Genomic DNA, 16478 nt, shown 5'->3' on the forward strand with positions numbered 1-16478 from the left:
AGCTATTACTAACTTGACTCATAAAGTTTTTATTTCACAGCATTGCTATTTCCTTAGAGTCTGATATATGGCGCTATATATGGTCTGATAATGATTTAATGAGAAAATGTCACTTAATAATCATATATTGCGATTTTCTAAATTAAATAGGAACTAAAAAAAATTTCTTGTGAGATTATGAAAAGATTGTGTGTAAATGGACAGATTCTTGCAGTAATTTGTAGGGTTTAAAGAAAAATACAACAACTGCTATTCAATTGCTTCAAATTGAATACCGCTTCGATATATTTTGCGCAATCAAAAGATCTTGCATTGAGTTATTTATTAGCCTCCGCAATTCTACGTAGTATAAGTAGTCGCAGACATTTTGCTTCTATGCTTTTTTTCTTTTACATCATTTTTTGCAATCTATCCAAGAGTTCCCGACATCCTCAGTGTATTAAACAAGCGGGAGCGGTCTTTCCAAAACTTTGTCGTATAATCTCCAATAAACTTACCATGCCAGAGATAATCTTACAATTATGAATATTAACCCCTTATAAGTTACAAAATATTAACTTTTTGTGATAATTTAACATTTTTTTTCTTCTGAATCTGTCGATTGGCGAATTATTTGGTGATTAACCTCAGGCATGCGTTAATAGTATCCAAAAATCGAATTTGTATATTAGCCACGTTTTTCTAAACTGACTGAAACAAAAATTTGGCACAAAATTGCACTTGTAGTTTCAAAATCCCCTACGAAATTTGATATATTTAAGTCATTGCGTTTTTGAATTATTTCGTTTACATGTTTCTGAAAGTACTGATCGACAGACAGTCAACCAGTAATTGGATTTGGATCAAAATTTGACAGGTGTCTACACTATAGATGTTAAATCTGTGTACCGAATCTTATCTATCTAGCTCTCTTTGTTTTTTAATTATCGTATTAAATTATATTCGAACCGAAACAGATTTATATTGATTTTTTGTATTGAACAGATTTTACTCAAAATCTAATAGAAATCTGCAAATTTGGTGTAAAGACCGTATACTAAATTTCAACCGTTTAACTCAAAGCGTTTTTGAGTAATCTTTATCACAGATAATCAGATGGACGAACATTTTCCAGAAATGGGTTTATTGAATTCAGTAGGGTCTAATTATGGAGATTCGACAAAATCTCGAGTTCGAATATTTGGAGGATTACTCTATACTTTCTCTATACTACTTATACGAGAAAGTAAAGGTATTTGAAGTTTATAAAGTTGGTTATCTACAACACAAATGCTTTTACTTTAGTTTAACACTTTCGGGGCACCAAGTACTTCTCCAATCTACAAAAACAAAAAGAAATATAAACAAAGAAAGGAAAAGAAGGGCTTTTACGACTTACAGAAGGAGGGGAGAGGAATGCTCATTACTTAGGCTAACAAGATTAACCTGATTTGGAATGTTTAATGAGGACTAATGAAACATTCTACAAAGTCCACCTTCCTCTTACTCAATAGGAATGGTGCAGTCGTGTGGTCTATTTCATCAGTTCTCTCTGAGCGTTTAGGCAAGGCAAACTGTTCTCTTTTTTTCTTGTTCTCAAAAATAGCTTTAATGAACAACGACCTTTGCGGGGAAAATTGAGACAAATTGGGCTGTTTCATTTTCGCAATCATCTGTGTTATGTTCCAGTTTCTTCTGCATTCTGTTTCTTCTAAACAGGCATTTACAGAAGCGTTAAATCATTCGAATACTCCTTATCTGTTAATATGCAGTTTTCTTAATTATAAGATTTCAAAAATAAAAAAAAGTGAAGCGACTATAATCAAGTTTAGAGGATTTTTTTTCTAACGTATAAACACACACGTAGGGTATTTATAATTCCACAATTGTTAAAAAAAGTTCAGAGGGTTTTTCTTTCAAAACCTGTGGTTACTCACTTTTTGTTTCTACAGAAAGAGACAATTTAATTGACAGATACGGGCTACTTTTTTTAGGGATTTCCCCGTTGAAGCTAACCTTCCTGTTTAATTTATAAACATTTTGGTTAAGAAAAAGGAAATTATATGCAAACATAATTTTTTTTACTGTGTGTGTGTATGCTCTGCGGGCCAGATAATTTCTTCTACAGTTATCATATTTATGGCATATATAATTTGTAGACTAGGAATGTGTTACTCGGAATGATTCCTTTGAAATTTTAATTAATTAAAAATTAAATGAATTTGGGCATTTCTCCACAATGGTTTCCAAAAATATTACTGGACAAAAATGAATTTCTTAACATAGAAAAGTGTCTTTTAAATGATATCATTTAATAATCATGGAAATTTTTGCTGAATTTTGGCAATTTTTTTAAATATTTTTTGCTTAATTTTTAACAATTTATTGCATTGTTATCCGAAAATTCAAATCATTTTCTTTGTTTAACCACTTGATTTATTTTCTCTGTTGAAAGATGGAGAAATAAGGATTCTCTTTAATATTTGTGTTTTTATAGTTTACAGACTATCGAAGAAGACGTTAGTGTAACATATATTTATTTCTTTACAATAAGTACGTTGCAAGTATATAAATAGTTTTATAAAATAACAACAATAAAAAGGTAACGCCACTCAAGCTAAAAGTACTTATAAAGAATTGTTTGCTTGCTTGCTTGCCGCAACATCCTCCCCACCCGGGTCAACCTCCAGAGGTATGACCAATTGAATTGGACGGGTAAGGTAATCTCCTTTTCTTTGACACGATGGATGCAGGTACGAATTCTTCCGTCCCGACCAGCGGTTAATTTCAACACGAGAGCCTTTTGCCACATATGTCGTGGTCGTATATCCTCTTGAAATAGGACCAAGTCTCCTACTCGTACTCGTTGATTGCTTTACATTTTGTACTTGATGATATGTACGTAACTCTAAAAGGCATTCTTTGGACCATCTTTTCCAAAATGTATCCAGTAAGTCTTGCTGTTGCCTGTAAATATTTGTGAGCTTGTTATTTTTAGGCTCAGATCCGGATGGGACAGTGGTCAACTTTCGACCAGTTAGAAAATGAGCTGGGGTTAAAGCTTCCTCTGTATCATTCTCACCACGCTCATTAATCAAAGGTCTACTGTTGAGTGAGGCTTCTATTCCCACTAATACCGTAGTTAAGGCATCCTCATCTAGTAATGAGCGACCAAATGATTTTCGAAGGCATCGTTTGGTTAGACCTATTAGTCGCTCCCACCTTCCTCCCCACCAAACTGCTCGTGGTGCAATAAACTTCCACTTTATATCATTGTGAGCATAGAATTGCTGCACTTTCGCTGCAGTCAATATATTCCAAAGGATAAATAAGTTCCTTGTTTGCGGCATGGAAGGTAGTGACGTTGTCACTGTATATAGTATACGGAAGTCCTCTTCTACTGACAAATCTTTGTTAGTCAAAAAGAAACTTTTCTACAGAAAGGTCAGTGAACAAGTTCGATATGCAAGGCTGTAGTAGTAGAACATGTAAATAGCGTGATATAAACTGTATTTGAAGGTTTAAAGGTCCTAATATAAACTGGGCCTGCAAAGCCTATTCTAATAGTATCGATAGGTATACAAGAAGTAAGTCTGTCAGCTGGAAGAGGGGCTTCTATTTCATTAGAACTTAAAGCATGGGACAGTTTGCGCGGTAAGCAATTTTTAATCACTCGCTTGATGGCTTGACGATCTCGGTGTATCCAAAACTCGGAGCGTAATTCTGAAAAAACTACACGAACACCCAAGTGAGATAGACGAATGGGCGTGTGTCTAATCAACAGGTGCCAAAATAATGAGATCCTTCAAGTAGTATTGAATGTCTTTGTTCAAGTGATATCCGTACTAATTGCAGCCTACCACAAAGTAATAAAATGTTATCTTTTAGAAATGGGCGAAAACGAGAAATTTTTGAGGATTTAGGTAAGGGGCGATTATTCTCTAGTGCGTTGATTTCTACAGAAAAACACTGTTTTTGTACAACTGAAATCCAATAATTTCTTACATTATTCAGTTCATCAGTTGTCAAGACGGAAGTAAAATGTTGTCGGGATTTGCAGTTAAATCCAAGCGATAAATCCAAGCTGCTATTCTCAAGAGTTTTGTGTATGAACTGAAGCGGGATATATCGATTAAAGTTTGGATAGTTGATGAACACAATGTTTGGGTCTTATAATGACGAGCTTCTATATCCATTAATAATTTTTCATCATTTGTCAAAATATTTTGGACTGGCCAGGCGTCTGGAATTTGCTCTAACGAACTTGGACCGTTCCACCAACGTACGCATTGTAAACGTTCACGTACTTATTGTAAAGAAATAAATATATGTGATACTAACGTCTTCTTCAATATATGGTGCCTAAACTTCGATGGCGGTGGTCGAAAAAAGGTGATGCCACTTAAGATAAAAGTAATTATACAGAATTGTTTGCTTGCTTGCCGCAAGACAAACTAATAAAAATGTAAAGTTACAGTATTACGAAATTTGAACTGTATTTCAATATTGCTGTGTACCAGATATTTCTATTTTTAATAGCCTTATGATTTTATGGGATTGTTTCCATTAGAAAGAGTCATGTACACAATAAATTAGATTAATAATACATAATTAAATAAATAATAATTAAGATAACACGATTTTAATATAAATAATTTGGCGGAATCATGGACGAAATTATATTTACCAAAGCACATAACCGATGCGAACTTTTGAAATCTTTTTTTAACAATAAATGTTAAAATTTATGTATCTGATTTTTTTTTTATGCTGCTATGAGAAAATATATGTCATAGACATCGGTATACTCTAGTTTCCTAGAATTTTGGACAAACCTGGCAACGGGAAATCTTTCTTGATGTATCTAAAATAATTCAGAAATGTAACGGACTAGATGAATAAAATTTGGCATATAATTTTATCATTAGTTCATAGGTATGTAGAACATTTCAGAATATGTCCGTCAATGGATACATCGTACGTTTATCTGTCAGTCTGTAATTATAATAAAATGATTATTAACAAGCTTTATTAATAAGTTTCATAAATGAAATATTACGTACTATCTCATAATCCAAAATTATAAATCAGTATCAAATTTCGGACCAAAACTAAGAAATTCAAAATTCATACACGCTTTTAATTTGAATTTAATGCGAAATGTTTAACGTGCCACAATGTATAAATGTAGGAAAATATCGATGGGAGAAAACTACATTGTAATAACAGGTCTTCGCACATAAATTCTGTTAAACGCAAGCATAAAATTGTAATGTTATTATTATTTTTTTTTCGTATAGACTTTCTATACGAAAGTTTTGCTCCACCTACTTTCTGCACAGTGTGCAGGCGTGAATTTATGGCCAAACGTTAAACGTTTATTATCAACCTGATCTCCACAGAAACAATTTTAATGGTACATTGTATCTCATAATTGAATGAATCGGGAAAAAAAGTGGGATTGGTTTCCCCAAAACTTTCTCGCAATAAAGGTGTTATGCCGAGAACCCCTTGCATATAGCATTGGCGAATGGAATAGTAACAAAGTAATAACCTTTGGCGACAATTTAGCATTTTACTGAGTCTATCTCATCTTTGGCGATAAATCTCTGGCATGCAGTCAGTAGTATTAGAAAATCAAACTTGTGTTTTGGATGCCTTTTTCCAAACCGATGGAAACAAAATTTAACACAAAATTACACTTGTAGCAACAAAATTCTATACAAAATTTGATGTATTTAAATAATTCCGCTTTTAAGTTATCATTTTTACATATTTATAAAACAACAGACCGGCAGACAATCAACACCTTATTCTATTTGGCATAAAATTCAATAATTGCATAGACTATATATGTTAATTCTGCGTTTCGAATTTTATTTGTTTAGATCTTTTCGTTTTATATATATATAGTGTTAACTTATATTCGAAGAGCTGGGCAGACTGTCTTCCTCTGAACAAATTTTGCTCAAAATTGGTAGAAATCTACAAATTTGGTGTAAAGACCGTATACCAAATTTCATCTGTCTAGCTCAAAGAGTTTTTGAGTTATCTTTGTTACAGACAGACATATGGGCATTTTCCAAAAATGCATTTTGAACTCAGGGTGGTCTAAAACGGGTAAATTTGTCGAAATATCGAGTTCGAATTTTTTCATGATTACTATGCTTTTCCTGAACAGCTTGTACAAGAAAGTAAAAAGTGCTGCTAACACCAAATGAATGAAATCCTCATTACAAAGACCAAAGGAAATTTCTAATTTTTCTGAATTTTGCATTAAAAAGAACTGAATCGCATCAAACACCACCAACTTTTATAATTTTGAATATCCTGTCACTAATGTTGAGTGGTCTGCTCATTACTATTGTAAACGAATTTTGCAGATTCCATCATTTTCTTTGATTTAAAATGATCTTTTATTTGATTAATGATTTATTTGATTTTAAATGATTTAAAAGACCTTTTATTTATGTAAATGCTTAATTCTGATCTGGAGGGCTCACTAAGAACTTTTTTTTTCAAATTAATTTATTTTATTATTTTCAATTACAGCAACTTTCATAATTTCCCGGGATAATTTTAATTTTCCCAGAGCCTGAGGAAATTGAGAAAACCTGTTTGTGATTTCTGATCATAGTAACGAATTGATTTGAAAAGAATATATTACAAATGATAAGACACTGCTACCTATTGCTTCTGAATTTATTTTATCGCCGTTTCTAACTGCGTATTGATTTTTTATATTATTATTTTCCGATGAAAAATATTTTTTTAAATATAGAATAGCGCGTTTAAACTATTCAAACCACATTGCACCTTCAATTTGGAGAGATTTATGATCACTCTGTCTACCATTTTATCGGTAGCATAATCATTATGAAAACAGAAATGACTGAATATTATAAAGCACGAGAAGAAAATATCTGAGACTACATTTTGAAAGAGTAAAAACTAGTAATACAATGTAGTAGTAGAAAATAAGAACTGCCAGCTTGAAGGAAAACATTGAACCACCTATTAAACCCATTTTTCTGTGACATTTCACTACCTGAAAAAAATCTACTTCAGATATAAGACTTGGGCGTATACTTTTTATCTGACACAGAGAAATCATAAAACAAATAGTCTACTTCATTTTCTTAAATATATGAATAAAGTCTATTCATTCGCTACTTTCCACATGATAGCTAGAAATATGCATATACAGTAGACTCCCGATTATCCGCGCCTGCCGCACAAAGATTTTTTTTTTCTTTGTACAAGCGTAAAGCAAAGAAAATAAAAATGTTCACAAAACTGAGCGAAACGTTAAATTTGCTAACATCGTGCTTATTTATGGCAAAAATATCCCAGGCCTTCTCGGAACCTTCCCCTCTGATGAGTAAGTGATCAGAGTTGGCCAAGAAACTTATGCTACAAAAAATGCAATCTCGGATCAAGAGAAAATGCTTCCAAAGCAAGAAGCAAACACAAATGACTAATTTCTTCAAAAAGGTGTAGTTTTACAGTTATGCTTTTTAATTACATAATACATTACAGTATTAAAACAGTACATATGTATTAATTTTTCTGTGTATCCTTGACGCCTCTCGTAAGTGCAAAGCACTTTTCTGTTTTCATTAACAAAATGCATTTTAGGTTAGTTTTGAGTGATATACTAAAATATTAAGCGTTAGTTAAACATTTCCTGCTGTTTATTTTACGTTTTATTGTACATAAAACGATTTTTCAAAGTTGGAATGACTGTTTTCTCTTTTGCTATACCCATTTTTAGCTTTTTTCGGATTATCCGCGGCTGCCGCGCCACCCAATTCCGCGGATAATCGGGAGTGTACTGTATGTGGAAAACTCAACCTCGGATGATCCCAAATTACTTCGATTTACGCAACCTGCGTTTCTTTTTGTAAAAAATCCAAATAACCACCTTCAAGTTCCTCTCTCAGCTCATCATCAGCATTTCTTTTACTTCCTTGAGATTAATTTTCTTGTTGTTTTTTTTTTTTTCTATACATGATGTCAAACAGCATTAAATCATTAATAAAATCCAAGATTCATACGAGAAAATATCATATATATGCAGACCACATGGTAAATTTTTTATTTTCACGCATACATGATATAAAGAAAGTAGAGTAATTGTCAAAAAATACGATCTCGAGATTTTGATGAATCTCCACCCTCAGTTCGAAAAACATATTTTTGGAAAATGTCAGTCCGTCTCTCTGTTCGTCCGTGACAAAGATAACTCAAGAATGCTTTGAGAATGACTCTTGAAATTTGGTATACGGTTTTTACACCAAATGTGCAGATTTTTATCAAATTTTGAGCAAAATATGTTCAGAGGAAGTCTGTCTGTCCGGCTGTTCGAATATAAGTTAACACGATAATTAAAAAACGAAGAGAGCTAGATAGATAAGATTCGGTGCACAGATTTAACATCTATAGTGTAGACACCTATCAAATTTTGATCCAAATCCAATTACGGGTTGACTGTCTGTCGGTCTGTATTTTCAAAAGCATATAAATGTGATAATTCAGAATTTCAATGACTTAAATATATCTAATTTTGGTATGGGATTTTGTGACTTCAAGTGCAGTTATGTGTCAAATTTTTTTGTTTGAATCGGTTGCAAAAAACGTGTCTAAATACAAATCTGATTCTCGGATACTATGAATGCATGGCAGGGATTAATTTCCAAATAACTCGCGAAGAATGACACAATAGATTCAGTAAAAACGCTAAACGCACGCCAACAGTTAATATTTCGTAAGTGTTGTACGCCAATTCCATGCTAGGCGTTTCTTGGCATCTGAAGTTTATTAGATTGTGCGAGAGAAAGTTTTGGGAGAGCACTTCTGCTGGTTAAATTGTGTCAAAAGTCACTTTGGCGATCAATATTGGAGGGATAATTCAGAACAGGCGCATATTTCTTAGTTTGCTACAGCTTCACTCTTGTATAATATAGTCACTTTCCCCCCGATTACTGCTTGTTTCCTATTCAACTATCCGAGTCTAAATATTTCAATAACTTTATTACTTAATATTTTAATTGCTTTATTACTTAATATTCAATAGCTTTATCTTGTAATACAAGTAGTTTATAATATTTGTAGTTTCTGATCTATGCGTAAGAACACTATGCTCTATCAAGCTGGCTTACAAGCATGTCATCATGATCTAACTTTATCCTAGTCGTTGTATCTCACTTTCGTTAATGTTTTCCGAAGTACTGTCAGAAAGGAGTGTATATATATTTTTTCTGTTGACTTTTTCGCATGGTCCCATTTATTGGATCCTCAACGAAGCCGTTGAAAATGTGTGTAACACAAAGCAAATTTAAGCCTTGACATCAATTTCTAGATGGAAATCGGAATAAATGAAAATGAAAAACGAATTAAAATTATTTTTTATTCAAAAATCTGGAAGTCAAAATGAAATAGTAAAAGAATGAAACGCTGGTATTATGGTGAAAACTTATAAGCCAGTTAACAGCTAAGCTACATGAGCAATTGCTTTTGTATTGTGGTCATGTTACTCGTATGCGAACTACAAGGTTCCAGGTTCGATCCTCGCTCATCCTAATCCGCTACATTGGTGACCTCATATCTTAAGTAAATTGAAATTTTAATTACATTTGTGTTTTAAAAACTTTTCATGTATATACAGGGATTTTCTTTTTTATGATATCTATTGTGGCTTAATTATTACTTACTTTATAAAATTCTAATAGAAGCATGTTTTTTAAAAGAAAAAACTTTGATAGTTTTGCTTTAAATTTTAATTATTCGTTTTTTTAATTTTTTATTAAATTTTGTAAAGTTTTTCTTAATTTAAAAGGAATTTTGCAAAAGGTCTCGTTTGCGTGTTTTAATAAATTGCACAAGTTACGAAAAGTGACTTAAACATGAAGATAAATCTTTTAGCGAATTAAAAACAACAAATTAGTTAACAAAAATATTTTAAGAATTAGTATTCCTTTCTATTGTTATTTGACATCGAGAATTAATTTTTAAATAGCTAATAAACGAATAAAAAAAACGAATCATTCTATTCTGTTTATTTTAGAATAATGACAAAACAATTAAAAACGAGTATTTAAACAATTATAAACGAGATTGTTTGCAAAGAAAATGAACAAAAATAGTTAATATTCTATTTTTAAAATAAAAGATGTATAATCAACAAATCCGTATCCCAAGAGAAAACGCAGAAAGATTAAAAAAAAAAAAAAAAACATAATAACAAAAATTTAGGCTAACGCATCATTTATCTCGAGGTAAAACTTGATACCCTAAAAAAAGTTTCTATTGTTTACGATGGCATTAAGTTCGAAAAAGTTTAAAAGAATAAAAATCAAAGTAAGCTGACAATTGTATACGATATTATTAAATCGGAACATGTTTGCAGTATAAAAATCAAAATAACATGATAATATGATGAATACATTATCCTGAAAAAATAATTGCAAAATTATTTTTTTGTGTGTGTGATTTCTCACTATTCTCTATAATCTATTCTCTATTTTCTCGCTATTATTACTGCTTTGTCTTTTATAATCTGTTTCTTGAGATGGAGAGATTTGATTTTATTGTTTAACAACCAAAATCGTACGTTCCATCCATTGATCCGTTTTACGGTTAAATGTGAGCGATTTCGAGCTTGACTGCATTTTACACAGAAATTCCGCCAGAAAAAAGCTCTGAGTGAAAAAAAAAATTGTTCCTCATTCCTGTATTGTTCATTTTGGCTTTCTGGTCCTTCAGTTTCATGCGTTTGAAATTACTATCTAAAATTAACGGTTAATTAAAAAAAAATATGAATATTATTTTTTTAAAATTTGATAAGTAGATGACAGTATTTGAGATACTGCGGATCATAAATAAATTCTTAATTAAGAGGGAAAATAATCTACTGTGCTTTTATTCTTTTGGAACATAATTCTCGGCAAGCTGGTAGGCAAAGGATTCCTTTACATCTGAGTTACTATCTGGTAGCATAAATTGTTGATGCTGGAAACAGTTAAAATTAGGGTTTAAAAATCACTTTTCAGCCCCTAACTTCTAAGACAATGCAGTTTATCGAGAAACTTTAAATACAAAAGTTGGCTCAAATTTTGCTAAGTATTTTTTTTTCTATCTTCAATATTAAGAAAATTATAGCGAAATGAAAATTCCTTCCCCCCCCCCGCGCCATTTCCACTCCCTTTGGACCATTTACGAACTCGTCCGAGATTTTTACATTTCTAACAACATATTCCAAGCCAATTTTTAGAAAGTCAACTTATTTAACTTTGGTAATTATTATGATCTTGAAACTTAAACTTGAAAGATGTAGGATATTGGGATTTATAGCATCAATAGCTGTTATTTCCTGTTTCCAGATGAAGTTTCTGTCAGTTGACAGTTACAAAGCAGTTGCGATGGTTTAGTTCATATTCGAGATTGTAAAGTTCCAGTGAAAAGAAGATGTACAATAGTTCCCGCAACACGGAATGGTGAATAAAGAAAAGACACAAAGAGACCATAACAGAATGTGGTCAATAAAATTAATAGATGTTGAAGTGCTTCAGCGCTTGAAGAGAAACTTGCAGATTGGTCTTGTTTCAAGCAATTTTACCCAAAATATTTTTGAAGGAGATATCTTGCTTATCTAACTATAGAAAAGCCCACAACTTGTCTCTATAATATGTATACTTTTTGCACGAGAGAATTATGTGTTCAATATCATCAATACTATTACATTCATGACAAAGGGGATCATCACGAAGGTTAAAACGATTCAACTGTCTTGGTGTTATAATTGTTTTGCTGATTAGTCTTGACAAAACAACATCTTCCCTCCGATTTTTGGATCAAGAAGTCAGTGTTTCAATGCTTGGGATGTCTCATAAGGCGATGAAATATTTACTGTTTCTATAATTATTGACTGTGATCTGATGCGACGCTTTTTTGAGGCTTGCAATTATATCTTCTGGAGAGATCCATTCAATCCAAGGTGTATTTTCTGTAACTTCTTAAGCTAAGCAATCTGCAAGCTCGTTCCAGATTATATTCCAGTGACCAGGTTCCCATAGGAAGAATATTTTTTGATTTAGTTTGGTTAAAGTTTCAACTTTGAAGGTTATACGTCAAATAATTTTTGGCGACTGGATTTAGATATTTTTCAAAGTTGTAAGCGTAGAGTAGCTATCTGTAAGAATAAGACAATCTTTCCCAGGAATAACGAGAATATCTAGTGCTTCAGCAATGGCTAAACTTTTTGCAGTAAAAATGGAATTGACAGGATGGAATCGAAGCATGTATTTTTGGATGGAAGAAAAGTGTGCTGGAATGTTTTGGATGCATCAGTAGCAATAATAAAATGACCAGGAAAGGAATTCCGAATGCATTCTTTAAAGTAGTTATTAGTTTTAATCAAAGGTAGATTTTTATTTTTAAATTTAAAACCCATAAGAAAAATTTAGAAGCGATTAATCGATGGGTTTTCAGGAAAAGTGATAATTTGGCTGGTAGAGACGTTTAAATTCTTAAGAATAAACGGCATGGATTTTTTGTCGTTGGTAGTTAATTGAATTTCCTGATTATTATGAGAGTGCTCTGCTAGTAGTGGGGAATGTAAACCATAAACCATTAGCAATTTACTTTATAAAAAACTGGAAGCTAGTCGCTTGATTTTTTAGAAAGAATTTCCTGAGAAGGACAATATCCGGGGTCCATTTTGGGAGGCCTAAAGCAATTCTCAGAGCTATAGTTTGAATAGTGTTACATGCTTTAAATTGAGTCTCAGAAAACCTGTTGATTACGATGCAACCATAGTAAAATATGCTGAAAATGCTATTATTTGTGATATTAATAATATGTTTAGCTCAGGGGCCATGGTTTTTTGATGCAAATATCTTGAGATCATTTATCTTTTTATGTGCATGATTTCTAAGATTTTTAAAGATTACTGAGTTTTGATTCTTTTTAGAAAAATGAATGCCAAGAAATTTAATCTTTTCGTTCCATTTTAAAGGTTGTCCCGCAAAAGAAATGCGTGGTACGTTGCAATTTTTTTCTTGGACAATTCAGCTATTGCACTTTTTTCTGGAGTAATTTCTAGTTTCCAATAATTGCACCACTTGTATATATTTTCCATTGTGTTTTGTATTTTTTGATAATGATTTTCCAGGAATGATAGCTACAGAAAACAAAGATACCCGCAGAGAGAGTACATTCGATTTCTTCCTCTATGATTTCGTAGAAGTCGTGCATAAAGATAACGAACAGAATTGGCGAAAGAGCACTGCCTTGAGGTAACCCTTTGTTTAATGTCCTGTTACTGGAAAGAGAGTGCCTCCAGCGAATCTGGAAAGTTCTGGATTGAAGGAAGTTGGACAACCAATTTGCCATGTTGCCTATTATACCAAGTTGTAAGCATTTAAAAATAAGGCTGTCTATATGAACAGAATCATATGCACGTTTGATATCGAGATTCACACCAGTGAAGTACTTTTTTTGTTCGTGAGCTTCAGTGATTTTTGCCTGGATATTGTAAATTGCAGTTTGGTTATCTCTGAAGGGTATGAAACCATGTAAGCTGTTGTGTAGCTTTTTGTTACAAGTTAGATAGTAAGTAATGAGTTCAGTGAGAATATGTTCAAAGACTTAATTCATTAATTATGTAATGCATTAATTCAGTAATAATGTTAAATTCCCGCCAAAAGTTCATATTTCGTAACTATTGTTGCGCCAATGCCACGTGAGACGTTCTCTGACATGGCAAGTTTATTAGAGAGTATGCGAGAAAGTTTTGGAGAGACAACTCCAGCTGGTTTTTTTTACTTCTTTACTCAAGAGACGTTTTATAAATCTTTATTAACAATGTTTAATGAAATTCATTGAAAAATGTTGCAACTGTTCCTAATCCGATTTCAAAATAATTCTGTCTCGGACAAAAGTAATTCGATCTCAGAAGTAAACACTTTTTTCCTGATGCGTAAAATAAAATGAAAAAGAATTTTATGGTAAACACTGTGACGAAATTCTTAAAATCCGCGTTGCACCATCAACTGTAAAACTGCAAAAACTTGACTACTTTTGAACTTTAGAGCATTTTACAAAGGCTGAAATTAAATTACGAGTTAACAATTTATTTCACTCTCTAAAATTTTCATTTGGTTATATTTCAAACTGGTGCATGGTGTCACTGTCACATGATATGCGTAAGTGCTTTTGTCAACTGACATTTTACTGCATATTGTTTTATACTTTGTTGTAACATTGTCTGTTCATATTTCTTTTGTACGAAGAAAAGATATTGTAATTCCAAAAAGTGCGATTTCGATATTTTGATGAATCTACTAGATCCTTTGAGTCTGACGAAATCAATTTTTTGAATCCTGCCTATCTATAGGTCTTTTTTACTTGTGCAGGTAATAATTAGAAAACAGACCGAACCAGATGAAATTTAGTATACCGTTAACACCAAAATAATTTTTCTGTCTAATTTTTGATGAAATTCGTCAATGGAAAATTCTATTTCTCTGTACGCTTGCTAACGTGATTAAAAAAATGCATTGAGTTTGATAGATGAAATGTAACATATGTTTTTATCAATAAAATTGTTAATCTGTTTCTGTATTTGTAATATATATCAGTCAATGGGTTGAATAGCTGTCCATTTGCGCATTCGTTCATATATGAATTCGACAATACAAAATAACAGGCTAGATGGATAAATTTTGGTGTACAGATTTGCAAATCTTTGTCTCATTTTGGAATAACTAGTATACTATTCTTGTCTGTCCGAATGTATATGAGCTAAGATTGAGTTAATAACTCGGTTTCTGTATCAGATACAGATTGATGCTAGTATTTGATTGTGCTCGATACTTTTGTATCCGATACTGCCGATCCTTTTACCGTCGAAATGAAACCTGTACCCGGTAGGTATCGACTCTCGTGTTGAAACTGGTAATTTGGTATTGATATGTATGTGATATTAAATTGGGATTTCGCTTCTTTCGAAGAAGTATTAATGACGATTTTTTGACAGTGATTGACGTATGGATGAGAAGAATAAAAAAAAAAAACATTTTCGTTCATATAGTTAGTTTAGGAGAAGGCGTAATTTTTCAGTAGTGCATCTGTAAATGGGATAAAGGGAGTAATGGCAACTGATGAAACGTATATAATCTAAAAAGAAAAGAAAGGAAAATAAACCATCAGGATTGCTCATCGCCGAGGTAGGACGGCGTATTAGATCTAACATCTACATCATCCTAATACTTGGAATCAAATTGATGCAATATTACCCGATTGAAAACCAACGAGGTCGAAGAGATTATCATTCGATATCAATGGAGTCCAAAACTGATATTTTTAGTGTATATCAGTTTTGTGTTCCTGTTACTTTTGCTTACCTGATACAAAATATATGATTGACACAATATCATCCAATCCTTATGAAAACAAGATAGTTCAAAAACACAACAAGCTAGATAAAGAAAATTTATTGGACAACAAAATTATTGAAAATTTGGACAAAAAAATTGTATATTTATGTCAAATTTCGAATCCAATCAGTCAATAGAAACTACACGAAAATATGTACGCGATTCTATTAACTGTATTACTAAGCTAATCACAATCTTGTACACTTTTCATAAAAGATAAATTTTGAAACTGCGTACTAGAAAGCCCCCCCCCCAAAAAAAAAACCCATTCGCTTATTACAAGATGCGTAATGGGTACCAAAATAAAACTGGCGCAGAATATGCGGTCAAGAATTGATCCCATGGTTATTTTTAAATTTCGTCATTTTCTTCAAAAAATTTTGCTCAAGTTCTTGGAAACGAGAAAGGTTTCTGGAATTCGTCTTTATTGATTTTTCAAGACCTTACTTTTCTTGAGTGAAATAACTAATGGAATTCTATTCATGCCAACTGATTGTTATGAATAAAAAAAGTCGAAGCGATAGAGATACGAAAAGAGAAAAGTGATGTTTTGTAATTCACTTTAAAATCAATGTGCATTTTGAAATTGTGTTGGTAAAAATTCGGAGAATCCATTATCCTTGAGAGATGGTACTTTTTTTTTTGGTTATAAGAAAAAGCCACTGAATTTTAGGAACAAATTGACAACGTGAGAGAAACCCATTTTTTATTTTCCTTATTTTTATATTTCGTAGCCTTTACTCAGCCATTGGGATTAAAGTTGTAGCCCTTTTTTTTATTATGCTGACTTCGATAATCATGACTAATAGTGGAAACTTTTTCATTTTAAATCTCAGCACTTGAAAAATCTACCATTTATCAAAATTTGATGGCAATAGTCGATGACGTTTAAAGCCATTTTTCATTTTATTTAAAAGGCGAACGTCATTTGCTTTGTGTTTGTTTTGAGCTTCTCCTTTTTATTAAAAAAAATATGTGTGTAATCAGAATCACTTTAATTATTAGTGTTATTTTTTGAGTATCAAAAACCATTATAAGATAAATTTTTACATTTATTCGTTT

The 16478-nt window shown here is 32.1% G+C and overlaps 1 protein-coding gene and 1 long non-coding RNA gene across 2 annotated transcripts in view; one reads left to right on the forward strand and one right to left on the reverse strand.

Annotated features, from left to right (window-relative positions):
* LOC129989151 (uncharacterized) overlaps positions 1-16478 on the reverse strand; it is a 191399-nt gene that overhangs the window by 118199 nt on the left and 56722 nt on the right. The gene's annotated exons all lie outside the window — the stretch shown is intronic.
* LOC129989117 (SH2 domain-containing protein 3C-like) overlaps positions 1-16478 on the forward strand; it is a 186473-nt gene that overhangs the window by 58478 nt on the left and 111517 nt on the right. The gene's annotated exons all lie outside the window — the stretch shown is intronic.

The sequence above is a fragment of the Argiope bruennichi genome, chromosome 2, assembly GCF_947563725.1.
Source record: "Argiope bruennichi chromosome 2, qqArgBrue1.1, whole genome shotgun sequence".
NCBI lineage: Eukaryota > Metazoa > Arthropoda > Arachnida > Araneae > Araneidae > Argiope > Argiope bruennichi.